We start from the raw sequence: 7,669 nt of genomic DNA, 5'->3' as shown, positions 1-7,669 counted from the left end.
GGAAATATGGAGGGAACAACTAAATACGTATCTGGTGTAAATATGAAAATAATATAGGGAAATAATGAAATAATGTGGGAAATGTGGCAGTGGGTCGGGCAGCGTGTGAGGAATGAGAAGTAGAGATAGGGTCACGTGGGAGACCTAACGTCAGCAGTTTTGTTTCCGAGGCCCCGCCCACCGACCGATGACGCGTTATACACATCGCGCATGCTCAGTCCGGGATTGGCCCTGCGTTTTTTCGTACTTTGTGTAAGCGGGTCGGCGGACGGATCGGGATAGGGAGGGGTCTTCCCTCTTGGAGCGGGGAGCCGGGACGGATTATTCTCTGCGGGGCAACACCAGCAATTTCCCTTCGGTGAGTACTGAAGCCGGTCCCGAGCGGAGAGGTCTGACGGTGGGTAGTGAGTTAAACTCAAACAGGAGAAAATCTGCAGATGCGGGAAATGCGAGCAACGGGCACAAAATGCTGGAGGAACTCAGCTGGCCGGGTAACAGCTAGGAAAAGAGTACAGTCAACGTTACCGGCCGAAATAAAAGGAGGTGGGGGGCGGAGATAAGCACAAGGCGATCGGTGAAACCTGAAGGGGGAGGGGATGAACCTTCCCGAACTGGCGGCATCGCCTCGCTTCCTTCACAGAATCTGCCAAGGTCGGTCCGGGTTGTGAGACCTTAACGAGAGGTTGGACAAAATTGTTTTGTTTTCTCTGGAGCCGTGCCGGCAGTGGTGAAACTGGATAGACGTTTATAAGATTACCAGAGGATTGGAAAGGTAGCGTCCATTATTAAGGCCCTCCAGCACCCAGGGTTTGCCCTTTTCTTAATGTTACTATCAGATAGAGAGGTACAGAAGCTTGAAGGCACACACACAGTGATTCAGGAAAAGTTTCCTCTCCTCTGCCATCCAATAGCTAAATAGACATTGAACCCCTAAGCACTATCTCACTTTTAAAATATATAGTTTTTCTGTTTCTTGCACGATTTTTAATCTATTCACAGAAATATATATATAAATCTGCAGATGCTGGAAATGCGAATAACGCGCACAAAATGCTGGAGGAACTCAGCCGGCCGGGTAACAGCTAGGAAAAGAGTACAGTCAAAGTTACCAGCCGAAAACCTCGGCAGGACTGGAGAATAAAAGGTGGTGGGGGGCGGAGAGAAGCACAAGGCAATCGGTGAAGCCTGAAGGGGGAGAGGATGAACTTCCCCGAACTGGCGGCCTCGCCTCGCTTCCTTCACAGATTCTGCCGGGGTCGGTCCTGGTTGTGAGACCTTCACACCGAACCGTCTGAGATGAGCCGCCGCTCAGCCCCTGTTGTTCTGATCATGTTAGCAGGATGACGTAAAACATGTTTCTATATTGTTACTGACAGACAGTTGTATAATTTATTTTCCATGTGTTCTCTGAATGTACTTGCCTGTGATGCTATTACAAGTCAGTGTTTCTCCGTACTTGTGCACTTGACATCAAATTCAGCAGGATCTGAGAAATCTCAGTGAGATTTGATCAGTGATGATCATCTCGGTAGGTCGAATGTATGAGACAGTACACTGTTAAATGTAAAACCCTGAACAGTGTTGAGGATCAGAGGGATCTCAGACTCCAAGTTCATCGCTCCCTGAAAGAGACTGCACAGATTGATCCGGTGGTTAAGAAGGCAAATGGCGTGGTTCTCTTTATTAGTTGAAGCATTTGAGTTCAAAAGTCGGAAAGTTGTGTTGCAGCTAGTTAGACCACACCTAGAGTGCCCTCATTTTCGGAAGGATGTCGGGGCTTTGGAGAGGATGCGGAAGAGGTTTACCAGGAAATTGCCTGGATTAGAGGGCATGAGATATAACGAGAGGTTGGACAAAATTCTTTTGTTTTCTCTGGAGCCGTGCCGGCAGGGGTGAGACTGGATAGACGTTTATAAGATTACCAGAGGATTAGAAAGGTAGCGTCCATTATTAAGGCCCTCCAGCACCCAGGGTTTACACTTTTCTTAATGTTACTATCAGATAGAGAGGTACAGAAGCTTGAAGTCACACACTCAGTGATTCAGGAACAGTTTTTTCTCCTCTGCCATCCAATAGCTAAATGGACATTGAACCCCTAAACATTACCTCACTTTTAAAATATATAGTTTTTCTGTTTCTTGCATGAATTTTAATCTATTCACCAAAACATAGAAAACCTACAGCACAATACAGGCACTTTAGCCCAAAAAGTTGTGCCAACATGTCCCAACCTTGGAAATATCTAAGGTTACCAATAGCCCTCGAGATTTCTAAGCTAGTTTTTTCTCTTTTTTTCTCTGATGTCTCCAGGTACCTATCCAAAAGTCTCTAAAAAGACCCTATCATATCCACCTCCAGCACCGTTGCCGGCAGCCCATTTCACACACTCACCACTCTCTGAGTAAAAGACTTGTCCCTGACATCCCTCTGTACCAATTCTCCAACACCTTAAACCTGTGCCCTCTTGTGGCAACAGTTTCAGCCCTAGGTAAAAGCCCTTGACTTTCCACAAGATCAATACCACTCAATATCAATCTTATGCACTGCTGTCAGGTCATCTCTCATCCTCTGTTGCTCCAAGGAGAAAAGGACGAGTTTACTCAACATTTTTCCATCAGGCATGCTCCCCAATCCAGGCAACATCCTTGTAAATCTCTACACCCTTTCTAAGGCTTCCACATCATTCCTGTAGTGAGGTGACCAGAACTGAGCACAGTGGGGTGTGACAAGGCTCCTATATAGTTGCGACTTTACCTCTCAGCTCCTGAATTCAATCACACGATTGATGAAGGTTGATACACTGTATACCGCCTTAACCACAGTGTCAACATGCGTAGCAGCTTTGAGCGTCCTATGGACTCAGACCCCAAGATCACTTTGATCCTCTGCACTGCCAAGTCTGACCATTAATGCTAGATTCTGCATCATGTTTGACTTAACAAAATGAATCACTTTACATTTAACTGGGTTGAATTGCATTTGCCAGTTCTCAGCCCAGCTGTAACCTCTGACAGCCCTCAACACCGTCCACAACACCCCCAACCTTTGTGTCGTCAGCAGAATTACTAACCATTCCTCACTTCCTCATCTCCGTCATTTATAAAAATCACAATGAGCAAGTGTCCCAGATATACGTATACTGTAACTGATTTAGTTATTTATTTTTATTCTTTTATTTTGTGTTCACTTCTGTATTATGCATTGCTTTGAACTGCTGCTGCAAAGTTAACACATTTCATGACACATGCTGGTGATAATAAACTTGATTCTGATTCTGAGAGATACATTCAGAGAGCTCAGAGGTAATCTACTGTAAACAGAGTACAATATGTCCGTAAATGTTTGAAAATGATTTATTTTTTCTGTGAACTTCTCTCACTGAATCACCTACTGCAGGTTCTAATCTGTGATTAAGACAGTGCCAAATCGTCACATCACGCTAATGTTCCTTGAGAATTGTAGCAACACCAGATTTGACACCAAGCATTACGTTCATTTCATCACTAGCAAAAGCTACAAGGTTCTGTTTCAAGTAAGAGTCATCAAACCCATGGTTATTGAGACAGTTCAATAGATGCTTAGAAATAGTTGCAGCTTTCTGATCAGACAATTCAATTAGATCTAAAAGCATACAATGGGGATCACCTGCCTTAACACTTTCACGTTTCAAATAATCTATTAGGGTGGTCTTAATGCTTGTTGTTTCATCCATGAAAACAGAAAATTTGCCATTTATCTGCTTAATACAATGGCAAATTTTCTTTTTCATGTTAATTGCGACAGTTGAAGTCAGAAGTTTACACACACTGTAGCCAATTACATTTAAACTCAGTTTTTCACAATTCCTGACATTTACTCCCTAGAAAACATTCCCTGTCTTAGGTCAGTTAGGGTCACTATTTTAAGAATGTGAAATGTCATAATAATAGTAGAGGGTGTAAAAGAGGGGTACAGGATAATGTCTAGATTAGAGGGCATGAGCTATAACGAGAGGTTGGACAAACATCTATTGTTTTGTCCAGAGCAGCGCAGGCTGTGGTGAGACTGGATGGACATTTATAAGATTATGAGAGGAATAGATAGACAGATGTTATGTTTTTCTTGGGGGTTGAAATGATACATTTAAGGTGAGAGGGGATGTGAGGGGCAACTTTGTTTCTTTCCACAGAAAGAAACTTTGAAAGAAAGAAACACAGATACTTTGTTTCTGGGTAGCTGGAGTGCTCTGTCGGGTGATGGTAGATGTGATCCCATTTCCCCTACCATTTAATCGCAGACATAACAATCTCTTTGCACATGATAACTGTCTCCGGATTGGTGGTGTTTTCCTTTCTGGTCAGTGCTGAAGTAGATTATTTTATGGGATCGGGAAAGTGTCCTGACCTCCTGGGTCGGGATCACTGTCTGCGGGCCGAAGACATCAATTTCCCATCGGTGAGTATTGAGACCAATCCGGAGCGGGGAGATCTGGTGTTGGCCGTGAGCCCCAAACTGGGGGCCAATTACTCATTTAGTACCCAGTTACTCGGGCTCGTCAAAAATGTGTAGACTTCTCTTCATCTGCATTGAATGATCCAAACCAGGAGTCCAGGCTGTCTATTTCCACAGAATTGAAAAGGAAGTCCCGCCAGCAGGTCACTTGAGGCTTTTTACTGCAGATCTGGCTCTCCCTCTGCTTTGTGATGCAAGATCATGTGGTGTGTTCGTGCTGCCCCGGATGGGTGGTGTTGCTTCCTCTGTGTTGTGTTGGGACATCTGATGTTGGCCACTGAGTCGCGTTAACTTCCCTTAACTCACCTCGCTTCCTTCAGCTTTATGGCTGTTATTTCTCCCCAACTGTGGTGGGTGAGAAGGAAGGAAGTCCCAGGTTGTGGGGATCTTTGATTTCACTGCCTGCTTTACCGTGGGACTGGGAGGCCTAGGGGGGAGAATGGTTTCTGTGATGTGCTGATCTGTATCCAAAGGTCTCTGCAGTTCCTGGCAGTCACGGGCAGAGCAGTTGCCATGCAAAACTTGAACTGTCCAGATGGGAACATTTCTGTGGTTTGTTGATAAAAATGTGGTGAGGGTCAAAGTATATATGGCAAAGTTCTTGTTGTTTGTTCTAACTTTGTCATTTTAGAATCTTCTATACGGTAGTGTACACTGTTAATTCAGTATCTGTGTATTGCTGGAGGATCATCAGTGATTATACTTGATCCCTTCTCCCACCTGTTTCCATCTGCTCATTCCCTGCCCATCTTGTTCAGCCTCTGTCCAGTCTCCTCACTTCCACTTCAGTGATATACATCAACCATCTGGGTCAACCTCAGTCCACCCTGTTTCGCACCTTTGCAATGTTATATATCAGCAATCTTTATTTTAACCTTTGTCTTCATTGTGAAGTGTTCTTTTGCACCTTTAGCCTTGCTGAGTTATTTCCAGAATCGGTTTTTGTTAGCTGGAATGCCAGAGGGTCATCCGGTACCAGTTGTGTTGTCCATTGATGTGGAGGTGCCAGTTTAGGAACAGTGACTGGCTGACACACTATAGCATTTTACTGGCAGCAAGGAGTATTGGGAGAGTTGGTGCTTGGGCTCTAATCCTGCGATTGGCATTCCAGGCATATTGAACTGTTGGAGTTTTGGCTTTGACTTTGGTTGCTGTTTCTACAGATGGGTCTCGATGCTTGTCCTTCTGTAATGAAGAAGATATCTTGAGAAGCTGGACATTGGTTTTGGGGAAATCCCGGATTGCACTACCCAGTCTGAGATGTGGGGATGATGTGTGAGACTCTCAGGGTGGGTAAGTGGCAGGTTCAGCTGTGTGACTCTGTGAGGTTGGATTTCACAGTTTTAGATCCAAGTAAAATGCCCTTGGGGATCAAGCTGTCAGGCAGTGGGAATCAAACAGAAACTCAAGATACTGGACATCTGTACTAAAAACTGAAAATGCTTGATGCCATTCTCATGAAACATTATTAATCTGAATTGCAAGGATTGTTCCTCTCCCCACAACTGTTCCTTACCTGCTGAGTGTTTCTGGTAATTCCCGCTTTTTATTACATTCACCCTGGAATGGTTTATATTTCCTGAAATGGACCTCTTTGAACGTGGAAATGGAAATGGCTAGTTCTGTGATGGTAGAAGAGTGAAGAAAGCACAGCTTTGTCTGTAAATTACCCTGGTACCAATTTGTGTCTTACTCCTGTAAATGTGTGCAGTACAGTTGTTGCTAACAAGGTTTGCAAGATTAATCTCAGCAATGATTGGCTTTATGTATGAGGAGCATTTGATGGTTCTGGACCTGTGCTCGATGGAGTTCAGAGGGATGGTGAGGGTGGTGGAGGGATGTAGGGTTAAGTAAACCTACCGAATGCTGAAAAGCCTGGATACAGTGGACATGGAGAGGATGTTTCCATTAGACAGAGAATCTGTGGTCTTATAGCACAGTCCCGGAATAAAGATGTTTCTCTTTAAAACTGAGATGTGAAAAATATTTGGCCAAAGGATGTCTGATCTGTGGAATTTGTTGCCGCAGAGGATGGTTGAGGCTGCCATTTGATTATGTTTATGAGAGAGATTAATATATTGATGATTGCTTAGTCACTTCAGGGTCACAATGGGAAAAGGTTGGAATATGGTGTTGGAATAAAAATCAGCCATGGTTGAGTGGTTGGGTAGACCAGATGAATCGAATCACCTAATTTTGTTCCTGTGTCTTATGTCTTACCATGACTGAATGATGGCTCCTTCTTATCCCATATTGTTTTGTGACTTGTGAGGGACAATAAAAGATTGTTCACTGAGATCATTATATCTGCCTTCAATGTTTACATTTCAGTGAGTTTTGCTCTTAGTAACATTAAGCAGAAATGTTTGGTTCTCCTTTTTATTGTTAATGTGCTTCATTATCTTTCATGCTAAAGTTAGACCTGGGGTGAGAGATTTATTGGAATAAAAACCCCAACTGGAAGGAAACCACGACTGTAGACGAGGGAACAGCAACAAGTGAACCAGCCCAAGGATTGAGAGCATCAACTGGAGAGAACCCATCTGACTCGGAGATTCCAGTGATTCAGTCAGGAGAAAGTTCGGTGAGTCTCATTTACGCAAACACTGGTCCTTTAGACATTACGTACCTGTAAAAGGGAATGTAGGGAATAGTTGGAGTAAGACCGAATGTGCCCAAATGAACCAGTTATTCCTGTCAGATCCAGTTGCAATCACTCCAGGTCTGGTAATGTGCTTCTGACAGCCCAGCCCTTTGAAACCACTCCTATTGTGTGGAAGTCGAATCCGGATAAAGTCACTCAGAAACCGTATAAGTTCTGTTACGTACCCCGTAACTGGGTCCTTATCAGCAAAGATCGAGAGGTCTGTTGAAGTCTGATGGTACTATTTTTAACAGTATTTATTGATAAAAATACACAAAAATAATATCAATGTAAACATACAGATAATATACGTCGTCAATACTAAATCTAAAAGCGCGGGTGTAATAATAATAAGAAGAAATAGCTCTGTCGTTGTCTAGGGGTTAATGTATTGTCCGATGGAAGTATAAAAGTTCATTCAAGCTGCAGCTTTTGGTTGGAGGGAGAGACAGAGGTTTAGAAATTGCCCGTTTTCCTTTTTATGATGTCGATCCTTCGAAAATGTCATCGGTGGTGATCTCTTCCTTAGCTAAG

At 43.6% G+C, this 7,669-nt stretch overlaps 1 protein-coding gene across 3 annotated transcripts in view; it reads left to right on the top strand.

The window, feature by feature from the left end:
* The first annotated feature begins 211 nt into the window (after positions 1-211).
* LOC132407289 (zinc finger protein 27-like) overlaps positions 212-7,669 on the top strand; it is a 28,180-nt gene continuing 20,722 nt past the window's right edge. For 2 of the 3 annotated variants that reach the window (XM_059993576.1, XM_059993577.1), the window contains exons 1-2: positions 212-358; positions 6,908-7,075. The gene's annotated coding sequence lies outside the window, so the exon portion shown is untranslated. The remainder of the gene's footprint in view (positions 359-6,907; positions 7,076-7,669) is intronic. The other variant, XM_059993579.1, reaches the window with a different exon arrangement.

This window comes from Hypanus sabinus, chromosome 18 (genome assembly GCF_030144855.1).
Source record: "Hypanus sabinus isolate sHypSab1 chromosome 18, sHypSab1.hap1, whole genome shotgun sequence".
NCBI lineage: Eukaryota > Metazoa > Chordata > Chondrichthyes > Myliobatiformes > Dasyatidae > Hypanus > Hypanus sabinus.
This window is presented reverse-complemented; position numbering and strand designations above follow the sequence as displayed.